The sequence below is a fragment of the Kogia breviceps genome, chromosome 11 (genome assembly GCF_026419965.1).
Source record: "Kogia breviceps isolate mKogBre1 chromosome 11, mKogBre1 haplotype 1, whole genome shotgun sequence".
NCBI classification, from domain to species: Eukaryota; Metazoa; Chordata; class Mammalia; order Artiodactyla; family Physeteridae; genus Kogia; species Kogia breviceps.
This window is the reverse complement of record NC_081320.1, coordinates 19300097-19312843: the sequence shown is the minus strand read 5'-3', so window position 1 is coordinate 19312843 and position 12747 is coordinate 19300097. Positions and strand designations below refer to the sequence as shown.

Sequence of the window (12747 nt, the reverse complement as noted above, 5' to 3'; positions counted from 1 at the left end):
TTCTGATAAGGTCTCAGAAGGAAATAAGGAACATGTTATTGTGCAATGGAGGAAAGGCCATCCTTGTTATAAAGTAGCAAAGAACTTGGCTAAATTGAGGATAAAACTTGCAAGCATTTAAACTGGATATTTAGCTAAGCTCTTTGTAGGCAAATTGTTGAAGCTGTGACTTGGCTTCACCTAATTGCTTATAGTAAAATGTGAGAAGAGATAATTGACTTAAAGATGAATTGTTAATCAAAAAGGCAACAGAACTTAAAGATTTGAAAAATTCTCAGCTTATCCATATTGTGAAAAATGAGAGAATGTGGTCAGAAAAGAACATTAAGGATGTGACCAAAGGACTGTTTGATAAGGAAATTAGTCAGCTATCTCAGCAGAAGCCAAGAGATAGTGTTCAGGACAATGGGAGAGGAGGAGTGACATCAGCATGTGGCAAAATAAGATGTCCCTCTTTTTGTCCTCCCCTTCAAGAAAAATAATTTGGTATTTATCCATAGACAAAAATGCCTTTGTAGTAACTATGATGTTCAGTACTATATGCCAAGGAACCACAGAGGAGTCTTGCCCACTTGTGCATTCAGTAATAGGAAGACAGACCTAGGTCCTGTTCGTGAAACCTGCAGTGGCCCAAGAACCAGCTCCAGTCCCTGTCAGCAAGGTCAGAGAGCGTCTGGAAAACAATGCTTTAGACAATTATCCATGGACAAGACAACCTTTGTGGAAGAATGGTTTTCCAGAGGAAAAGTTGCAGCATACCATTGAAGCAAAAAAATACAAGCTTGGACACACTGAAGAGGGTGAAAGTGATACTGCACAACGTGAATGAAGCTCAAGTTCTTTATGTCTCAGCACAGAAGGAATTCAGCAAGAGGCAAAGTGATAGGTAAGAGGTAGATTTATTAATATAAGATGTTTCTGAAGGATACAATCGGGTAGGCGAGAGGGCTCTTCCCTGAGAACTAAGTGGGCTACATTTTAATAATCAAAGGAAAAGTGGGGAAGGAGAGAAGAATACCTTCTTCCTCATTCTTTTAGTAGACGTCAGGCTTACACCATTAGTTCCTCCTTGGCGTTGGGTGGGGGGACTTTTTGACCGGCTATGGTCAAAGCAGGCCTATCATGATGCTATTCAAATCAACAAAAGGAGGAGTAGTAATATATACTAAGATATGTTAAATCATCTCAGGTTTCAGTATAATGAGGGGCTTCTACTTTAGAATGTCATCTTTCCTTTATATTCCTGTCTTTGGTATGTGAGGAGGTGGATGTCCTAAAGATCATTATCTTGCTGACCTCAGTCAGCAGGACGCAAGCCTCACTTTTTCATTTAATAGGCTAAGGCATATATCTTGCTTTTATTTATGGTTTTATTATTAGGCAAGCCTGCTTTGTTTCACAGTGTTCTGATAGCTTTCTTGAGTGATCATCAACTTACAGTGGTTTCCCAAAGTTCCCCAAAATTCCCTATCTATAATCCCCTAGTGGGATTTCTAAAACTACCCTTGTAACTATCTACTCTATCCTTATCAAAAGGAAGGGCTTGACTTTATCTATACAACAGCTCTCTCCCAAGATGGCACAGCCTAAGTCCAAGAGAGATCTTCTCAGCCACGATTTCTCCCGTGAAAGAAAGTGAGCAACACAACTGATTTCTGTATGTTGATTTTATATCCTGCAACTTTACTAAATTTGTTGACTAGTCCTGACACTTTTTTGTTTGAGTCGTTAGGATTTTCTGTATATAAAATCAGAGTTAAGAGTGATGAGAGTGGGGACTCTTGTTTTATTCTTGATCTTCAGGAAAAGCTTTCAATTTTTCACCTTTGAGTAGAATGTTAGCTCTTATTTTGTGATACATGGTCTCTATTATGTTGACATATACTCCTTTTTATTGAGGGTTTTAATTAGGAAATGGTGTTTTCTTCTGTCATATGCTTTTACTTTGTTTCTTGTTACTGTTTTTGACTTAAAGTCTATTTTATCTTGTTGACAAAAAAAACTAATCAGTCAAACTAAGAAAGAAATGGAAATTTTTATTCAAGACAAATTGAGGATTATAACCCAGGAACAGCCTCTCAGAAAGCTCTGAGAACTGTTTTGCCTGTTAGAGGTCAAAGCACAGTTATATAAGTTTTTGAGATAGAGGGCTGTACATTAAATGGCATATTACCGGCAGTTCATACAATCTACAGAGTAATTGGTCATGGGTCATATGGCCCCTTACAAGATTAAGAAGGAATGTTCTTTTTTAAGGAGTTGTCTTGTTGGTGCTAGGAAAATGTTGCTCTTTATGTTTGAGCAGGTATTTTTGCTGATGAGGAATTATGGTCATTGCATAATTCAGCTACACAATGCACAGTAGGTGGGAGAGAGAAGGCCAAAGGGCAGAGAAATACTTTTTATGTTTAAATTTTTCTTATCTTTCCATAAAATATGAATCTTATTTCACAATCTCATAAGTCCATACTAACCAAAGCCATCTACAGATTCAGTGAGATCCCTAACAAAATTCCAATTGCATTTTTCACAGAAATAGAAAAAACTATTTTGAAATTTGTTTGGTGCCACAAAAGTCCCAAACAGACAAAGCAACCCTGAGAAAGAAAACAAAAGCTGGAGACATCATACTTCCTGATTTCAAACTATACTACAAATCTATAGTAATCAAAACAGTATGGTACTGACATAAAAATAGACATACCTGTTAGAATGAGTATCATCAAGAAGACAAGAGATAACAAGTGTTGGTGAGGAGAAATCTTGTGCACTGTTGTAGGAGCTGTAAACTGGTATAGCCCTTTAGAAAACAGTATGGAGATTCTTCAAAAAATTTAAAATAGAACTACCATATATTAAGCAATTCCATTTCTCAGTATTTATTCAAAGAAAACAAAACACTAACTTGAAAATATATATGCACCTGTTACCTGAAAACTGGGTTTGCCTCTTGTTGAGTGTGAAACCAAAAGACACAACTAAGCCAAGATCAGGAGGAAGGATTTATTTCTTGCAGTAAGTAAGGAGAACACCAGGGATCTTTCCCAAAGCAGTGACTCTCTGAACAGAAAAATTGGGGAAGTTTTAAGTGAAGGGTACATGCATATTTATGAAGGAGCTTGGGTGGTTGACAGAGTCTAAGCTTTTGTTGATGGAAGTCACAAGGGTCAGAAAAGGTCACCATCATCATCCTTTAGGTTCCAGTTGATCTGGTGGTTGAGCACTTCAGGCTAATCTTTACCATTGAAATAGAACTGGGAGTTTTTACAACTAGTTATTGTTACTTCTCTTACTTGATAACAGTCAGAATGTTTGTGCATTCTTTTGTTCCCTTAAGATCATTAATTACTGAGACCTGTTCAATGGCAAGCATTGTGGCCAGGCTTATAGATCACAAAATGGCTTAGGCCAAAAATTGTTTCTCTTATGTCAAGAAAGCTGTTCCTGGTTCTCTTACTTCAGGGACCCCCTACACTTTTTACACACTCTCATGTTCATGGCAGCATTATTTATAATAGCCAAGACATGGGAGCAACCTAAGCACCATCAATGAATGAATGGAAAAAGATATTGTGACATATTTATATGCATATAGGTAAATATACAGATACAGATATAGATGTGTAAAACAAAATATTATTCAGTGATAAAAAAGAGATATCATGCTATTTGCAACAATATGGATGGATCTTGAGGGCATTATTCTGAAATAACTCAGAAAGAGAAAGATGAAAATCATATGATCTCACTTGTATGTGGAATGTTAAAAAAAAAAAAAACTCATAGAGAAGAGATTGGTGCTTACCAGAAGCAGAGTGGGGGGTGGATGAAATGGATGAAGGATGTCAAAAGGTACAAACTTCCAGTTATAAAATAAATGAGTCTTGGAGATGTAAAGTATTTCATGGTGACCATAGTTAATAACACTCTATTGCATATTTGAAAGTTGCTAAGAGAGTAAACCTTAAAAGTTCTCATCACAAGAAAAAAAATCTGTAGCTATGGTGATGGATATTAACTAGACAAATTGTAGCGATCATTTTACAATATATACAAATATTGATTTACTATGCTGTACACTTGAAACTAATATAATGTTTATATTATTTATACCTCAATTTTTTTAAGTTGTTTTAAAAGAAAGGAAAGGCCTTCAGAACCACTTACAAGAGACACCCAAGCCTTGATCTGAGCTGACGTCATTTAGGATTTCTTGTTATGTGAGACAGGAGATTTCCTTATTGGTTAAACCAGTTGAGTCCATGCTTTCAATTCCTGAGTGTGAGCGCTTCTTAAACAGCACCCTGCTGTTTTATGAGATTTAAAGATTCTTTAATGGTGGGGCACAATATAATGATACTTGAATAGATGGAAGGCAAAACTTTTTGTTACTTACAGCTGTGAATGAGAGAAGGCTATCAATCAGGCCACATAGAGGTTTGCAATCCAGGGATAGGGTAGGAACAAGCTGGAGTTGTAGGGTGTAGTTTATTTATCACAAGTGGAGTGAGTTAGTTAGGTTTTTGCCTCCTTATGGATTGGTTAATTTGAATAATTTCTCTGGGTCCAGACATAGGGGCTGTCCTTAGTTGTATGGTATTTGACCCCAGGACAATTAGGCATTAGATGTATAGAGGTCCTGGAGTGTGAGAACCTGATAAAGGAAGTGGTTTGAGTGTGGACTTAATCAACTGCCTAAATAGGGGAACTGATCCAACCTCCAGCCGTGCCTCACGATGGGATTAATCAACTGCCTAAATAGGGGAACTGATCCAACCTCCAGCCGTGCCTCACGATGGGATTAGGACAACAAAATTAAAACCAAACAAAACTATACTACATCTGGTCAACGGAAAGGAACAGCAGCTGCCACCTTTTGCCATTTGCATTTGACAAGCTTCCCAAGCTAACTCTGGGCATTTCCTTTCTCTGTCTCCAGGAGCCCTGGGCACCCCAGTATGCCCTGAAAATCATGAGCTTAGCACACACACACACACACACACACACACACACACACATACACACACGACACATATATTGCAGTCACTTTTCAGGGAAGAATCTTGAACAGCTGGTATCCAGAAGTCACTCTTCCTACACCCTCCAGAGCATGGCAGGAGGCAGTACAAGGAGAAGCCATACTTAATAGCCAGGAACAATCTGAGATGAAGATGCCTATAGCCAAGAAATTAGGTCCAGGCTCAGGATGGACTGGCACTGCTGGTAAACGGAGCTACATATATCCACCACCTTTCAATAAGTCTAAAATCTCTTGCTTTTCTGAAGCTGATTGTCAAAGCCCTCTGATGAAACACAAAGGAAGGTCTCATTTATATTGGAAGATTAAGGTAAGAGATAAGTTCAAAACCTCCTAAGATCTCCCTGAGGTGCAGACATCTAGGAGAGAGATTACATCAAAAATTAAGGGCACCGAACCATAAGAAACAGGAATAGGTGTATCAATGGAAAAAAAAATCAAGGATGATTTTCCCCAAAACTTCTTAAAGCTTAGATCTTGTAGGCTATGGGATTACCTTTTCAAACCATTTTAAAGATGTGTTCTCTTGCAATAATCATTCAAATTCAGGCTGCCAGAAAGCAAAGAAAGAAGCTAAGAACTCTACCTACAGAGATCCTGAGAATCCATGTAAGAATAAGAGTGTCATTATTTTCAGTCTTCTTCAAATAAAATTTCAGCATTTGTATGTGCTGCTTGGATGGGCCCTTTACACTAAAAAATCCAGCCAGTAAACTTATTGGAGTGCCCTGTAATATGAGATAGGCACTGACTTTCCCAGGTAAAATCAATCACGAAAAATTTATTGAATACCTTGTCCCCAATACAAAATAAAATGATATCAATGGATCAATGCTGCCCAGCACCATCTTTGACCAAGTCATGAGTGAATCAAGTGTAGCAGCATCACATGAACCAGGCAGCACCTCCCCTGAATACCAGGTTATCCCTAGGTTCTCATTGAACCTTGGGCTTCTCTCATCACAGCACTTACATTTTTGATCTTTTCCTCTTGGGTTGTCTGTAGGCACTCAGTATAGTGTCCTGAATTGGCAGCATGCTTAGGAAGTGTGTCACTCTTTCTGGCACCTTTTGATCACTGTGTAGATTTGGTGATAGGTGAAAGGTGACCCAGTATCTGACTTTGTTTAGGAGTCAGTCTAAGAGGGTTTAGAGCCAGTGTATGACTAAAAATAAACACTTATGACAAATAAATAGAATAAAGCTGTTGAGTTTTTGTAGGGACCAAACACAGAAACTTGGCTATATCATTCATTAGTTCTTCATTTATTGAGCATGTATTGAGCACGATGCTGCCTTTATGGACTGCAAAATCTACCAGTGTCTGACTTGACAATGAACAAGTAATAATAAGGGGGATTTGTGATATGAAAAAGAAAGAACAACCAAAGTGCTAAGGGGCTAAGGGAACATCATACTCATGAATGTGGAATATCATGTTAAAAAGCCAAGCAAGCAAAAAGAAAAAAGTACCAGATATCTGGAAACAAAAGTAAGAGATTTGAAGAAAACATTCAAAAGTTTATAACAGATTCTAAACATTTGGGGATGCCATAAAGACTATTTGGGCTTATTATAGTATTTAAATTTTTAGAAATTGGCAGAGTATAAGTAAAAAGCGGATGAGAAATATCCAGAAGCCATTTTTCAGAAAACTTAGATTCTTTCTATATTTGCTTCCCCCTTTATAATTTAGGAAACATTACAGAAGAATATTCCAGGAATCCTTTCAACACTTCCTCTTTCTTGGCCATCTGGTGATTCTGCCCAGGTGCTACACTAATCATGACAAGGGAGCTGGTCTACTAAAGGGAAAGGGAATTGGATTCAGGTAACCTGGCACCCATCTGCTTCTGAAATATGTCGGGTCTTGATTTTCTGGGATCTTGACTTTCTTGACTATAAAATGGATATGATAATACCTGTGCTGATTGGTATTATGGCCAGATGTCTCCTAGGAAAGCATTCTACACAATCTGAAGGCTAGTAGGAGAAGGGCAAAATAATGAACCCATGTCACAAGGATTATCCAAAGGAGGAGAGGAATATGGACAGGCAAACCTAACAAAACAACATATGGGGGCTCCAGTCAGCAGTATGAGGAGTCTGCAGTGAAGTGGAGAAGAGTAGGAGAGAGAAGGAAAGGACAGCAATGTAAAAATGTTACACTTTAAGAATGTTATGAAGATTGCTAAACTTGAAAAACTGTATAATTTCAATATCATTTAATTTGAAAAAGAGATCTCTACCTTCAGAGCTGTCATTGTTAGGAAGAGAACACAATATGCAAACATCTCATAAAAGGTAAAGGTGGAAGACAGTGACAGGAGAGGAAAATGTAAGGCTATAAAAGCACAAAGAAGGGGAGAAAGCATGTTTACAAGTCTGAGAGCAGAAAAGATAAAAGTGTCTGGCAAGACTTTGTAGAAGAGATAGATCTTAAAGCATGAAAAGACTTTGTGAGCAGGAGAAAATAGTTGAAGACAGTAGAATTGTGAAGTGCTCAATAAAATTGATAACAGATTGCCAAGTTTCAAAACTAGCTCTTCTCTTTGCTCAATGTGTGAATGTGGGGATTAGTAAAACTCTCTGTGCTTCAGTTTATTCCTTTGTAAGATGAGTTCTTATCTCTTAGGTGATTTTAAGTATTAAATCCCAATGGCCTAGGATGTATTAAGCTTAATTCATGTTAGCTCTTGTGATGTTGATCATGATGATGATGATGATGATAAAAACATTATTGTCTAACACACAGACACTAACACAGAGTCAAGGAAAAAGAAGAAATAGGAAATAATTTTCAAACAAAGGAACAAGATGAATCTCCTGAAAGTGACACTATTGAAATGGTAATAAATGATTTACCAGACAGTGAATTCAAAATAAACAACATAAAAATAATCAGTGTGGGAAGGGCAGGTGAAAAATACATAAAGTGAGAGATTGAAAAAAGAGATAGAAAATATTTTAAAATACTAAACAAAAGTCATGTATTTGAAGAGTACAATAACTAAACTGAAAAATTCAGTAGGGAGAGTTCAACAGACTAGATCAAGCAGAAGACAGGACCAACAACCTCAAAAACATGTTATTGGAAATTGTCCAGTAAGTGGAAGAAAAAGAAAAAAAAGGAAAGAGTAATGAGAGCTTAATGGATGTATGAAGTACCATCCAAAAACCCAATATACATATTACAAGAGTATCAAAAGGAGAAAAGAGAGAGAGAAAGGGGCAGAGAGCTCATTCAAAGAAATTATGGCTGAAAACTTCCCAAATCTCAGGAAGGAAATTAACTTCCAGATACAGGAAGCATAATGGATACCAAATAAGATGAACACAAGGAAATCCACACTAAAATACATTATAGTCAAATTGTCAAAAGTAATGACAAACAGAATTTTGAAAGTAGCAAGATAAAACAGCAATTTGTCACTCCACCAACCCCCGTAAGACTATAAGCTGATTTTTCAGCAGAAACATTGCAGGCTAGGAGGGAGTGGAATAATATATTCAAAGTGTTAAGAGAAAAAAAAAAAAAAACCTGTCAACCTAGAATATGTCATCTGGCAAAAATGTCCATCAAAAATGAACAAGAGGGCTTCCCTGGTGGCGCAGTGGTTGGGAGTCCGCCTGCCGATGCAGGAGACACGGGTTCGTGCCCTGGTCCGGGAGGATCCCACATGCCGCGGAGCACCTAAGCCCGTGAGCCATGGCCGCTGGGCCTGCGCGTCCGGAGCCTGTGCTCCGCAACGGGAGGGGCCACAGCAGTGAGAGGCCCGCATACCAAAAAAAAAAAAAAAAAAAAAAAAAAAAATGAACAAGAGATAAAGACATTTCCAGACAAACAAAAGCTGAGGAAGTTTACCACCAGTAAAACTGCCTTAAAGAAATGCAAAAGAAAATTCTTCAAGTTGAAACAAAAGGTCAATAGAAAAGCATATAAAACTCACTAGTAAAGATAAACATATAGACAAATTCATAATATTGTAATGGCATAGCAGTTGTTGGTAAAATACTTTTAATTCTAGTATAAAATTTAAAAGACAAAATGATTGGAAATAATTATAAGTATAAAGTGTGCTAATGGAGACACAAAATAAAAAGAAGATATAAAATGTGACATAAATAACACAAAGTAAGAGATGGATTGAAGCATAAGTGTGGTTTTGTATATGATTGAAATTAACTTATCAGCTTACAATAGACTGTTATAACTATAAGTTGTTTTATGTAAGCCCCATGGTAACCACAACAAAAAAAAATACTTATAGAAAATACACAAAAGAAATTTTAAAAAGGAATCAAAGTATATCAATACAAAGCATCAATGAAATACAAAGGAAGAAAGCAAGAGAGGAAAAGAGGGACATAGAGCTACAAACAGAAAGCAATGAACAAAATGGCAATAGTACATCCTACCCTATCAATAATTATTTTAAGCAAATTGTCCAGCAATTCCACTTCTAATTATCTATCCAAAATAATTGAAATCTGGATTTCAAAGAGATTTCTGCTTTCCCATTCATTACAGCATTATTCACAATATCTAATACAGGCATACAAAGTGTTATTGCCCTTCAGAGATACTGCATTTTTTACAAATTAACAATTTGTGGCAAATCTGTGTCAAGCAACTATATTGGCACCATTTTTCTAACAGCATTTTCTCACTTCAAGTCTCTGTGTCACATTTTGGTAATTCTCACAATATTTCAAACTTTTTCATTATTATTATATCTGTTACGGTAATCTATCATCACTGATCTTTCATGTTACTATTGTAATTGTTTTGGGGACACAACAAACCACAGCCCTAAAAGATGGCAAGCTTAATTGATAAATGTGTGTGTGTTCTGACTCCACGAGCTGCTCCACTAACTGGCCGTTCCCCCATCTCTCTCCCTCTCCTTGGACCTTCCTATTCCCTGAAATACAACACTATTAAAATTAGACCAATTGGGCTTCCCTGGTGGCGCAGTGGTTGAGAATCCGCCTGCCAATGCAGGGGATACGGGTTCGTGCCCCGGTCCGGGAGGATCCCACATGCCGCGGAGCGGCTGGGCCCGTGAGCCATGGCCGCTGGGCCTGCGCATCCGGAGCCTGTGCCCCGCAACGGGAGAGGCCACAGCAGTGAGAGGCCCGCATACCACAAAAAAAAAAAAAAAAAAAAAAAAAAAAAAAATTAGACCAATTAATAACCTCACAGTGGTCTCTAAGTGTTCAAGTGAAAGGAGGAGTCACACATCTCTCACTTTATATCCAAAGCTAGAAATGGTTAAGCTCAGTAAGGAAGGCACATCAAAAGCTGAGACAAGCCAAAAGCTAGGCGTCTTGTGCCAAATAGTTAGCCAAGTTGTGAATGCAAAGGAAATGTTCTTGAAGGAAATTAAAAGTGCTACTCCAGTGAACACACAAATGATAAGAAAGTGAAACAATCTTATTGCTGATACGGAGAGAGATTTAGTGGTCTGGATAGAAGATCAAATCAGCCACAACATTGCCTTAAGCCAAAGCATAATCCAGAGCAAGGTCCTAACTCACTTCAATCCTGTGAAGGCTGAGAGAGGTGAGGAAGGTATAGAGAAAAGTCTGAAGCTAGCACAAGTTGGTTCATGAGATTTAAGGATGAAGCCATCACCATAACTTAAAAATACAAGGGGAAACAGCAAGTGCTAATGTAGAAGCCGCAGCATGTTATCCAGAAAATCTAGCTAAGATAATTAATGAAGGTGGGTACGCTAAATAACAGATATTCAATGTAGATGAAACGTCTTTCTATTGGAAGAAGATGCCATCCAGGGCTTTCATAGCTAGAGAGGAGAAATCAGTGCCTGGCTTCAAAGCGTCAAAGGACAGGCTGACTCTTGTTAGGAGATAATGCAGCTGGTGACTTTAAATTGAAACCAATGCTCACTTACCATTCCAAAAATCCTAAGACCCTTAAGGATTATGCTAAATCTATACTGCCTATGCTCTAAGAATGGAATAACAAAGTGTGTATGACAGCATATCTTTTTATAACATGGTTTACTGATTATGTTAAGCCTACTGTTGCAACCTACTACTCAGAAACAAAGATTCCTTTCAAAATATTACTGCTCATTGACAATGTACCTGGTCACCCAAGCACTCACATGGATATGGACAATGAGATTAATGTTGTTTTCATGCCTGCTAACACAACATCCATTCTACAGCCCATGGCTCCAGGAGTAATTTTGACTTTCAATTCTTATTATTTAAAAAAAATACATTTTATAAGGCTATAGCTGCCATAGATAGTGATTTCTCTGATGGATCTGGGCAAAGTCAATTGAACACCTTTTGGAAAGGATTCACCATTCTAGATGATATGAAGGACAATCAAGATTCATGGGACGAGGTCCAAATATCAACATTAATAGGAGTTTGGAAGAAGTTGATTCTAAACCTTATGGATAACTTTGAGAGGTTCAACACTTCAGTGGAAGAAGTAACTGCAGATGCAGTAGAACTGGCAAGAAAACTAGAATTAGAGGCAGAGCCTGAAAATGTGAATACATTTCTGCAATCTTATAATAAAAGTTTAAGGAATGAAGAGGTGCTTCTTATGGATAAGCAAAGAAAGTGGTTTCTTGAGATGGAATCTACTCCTGGTGAAGATATTGTGAGGATTGTTGGAAGGACCACAAGGAATTTTGAATGTTGCATAAACTTAGTTGATAGAGCAGCAGCAAGGTTTGAGAGTATTGACTCTAATTTTGAAAGAAGTTCTACTGTGGGTAAAATGCTATTCAACAGCATTGTATGCTGCAGAGAAAATTTTTATGAAAAGGAAGAGGCAATTAATATGGCAAATTTCATTGTTGTCTTATTTCAAGAAACTGCCACAGCCACCAAACATTCAGCCACCACCACCCTGCTCAGCCAGCAGCCACCAACACTGAAGCAAGACCCTCCAACAGCAAAACGGTGATGACTCACTGAAGGTTCAGTAAGACTTAGCAATAAAGTATTTTAAAATTAAGGTATGCACATTGTTTTTTTAGACATAATGCTATCACACACTTAGTAAACTACAGTACAGTGTAAACATAACTTTTATATTGCACTGGGAAACCAAAAACATTCATGTGACTTACTTTATTCTGATATTTGCTTTTTTGTGGTGGTCTGGAATAAAACCCATAATATCTCTGAGATTCCTGTATGTGGAAGCAACCTAAATTTCCATCAATGCATGAATAGATAAAGAAAATCTGTTGTATACATACAATAGAATATTATTTAGCCTTAAGAAAGAAAGAAATCCTGCCGTATGTGACAGTATAGATCCACCATGAGGACATTAGAATAAATAAAATAAAGCAGCCACAGAAGGACAAATATTACATGATACCACTTACATGAAGTATATAAAATAGTGAAACACAGAGGAAGAGAGTAAAATGATGGTTGCCAGGAGCTGCAGGGAGGTAGAAAGGGGGAATTGCTATTCAATGGGTATAAAATTTCAGTTATGCTTGATGACTGAGTTCTAGAGATCTGCTATACAACATTATGCTTATTGTTAACATTACTGCATTGTACACTTAAAAATGTGTTGAGGGTAAATCTCATGTTAAGTGTTTTCACTACAATAAATTTTAAAAACTAAAAATAAGTAGAACATGAAAGAATGAGGCTTTCAGGACAGAAGAGTACTATTGGTCAGCCTATAAAATAGTGAA

At 37.4% G+C, this 12747-nt stretch overlaps 1 pseudogene; it reads left to right on the top strand.

The window, feature by feature from the left end:
- The first annotated feature begins 728 nt into the window (after positions 1 to 728).
- Positions 729 to 12038, top strand: LOC136792206 (tigger transposable element-derived protein 1-like; annotated as a pseudogene).
- Positions 12039 to 12747: the final 709 nt, after the last annotated feature.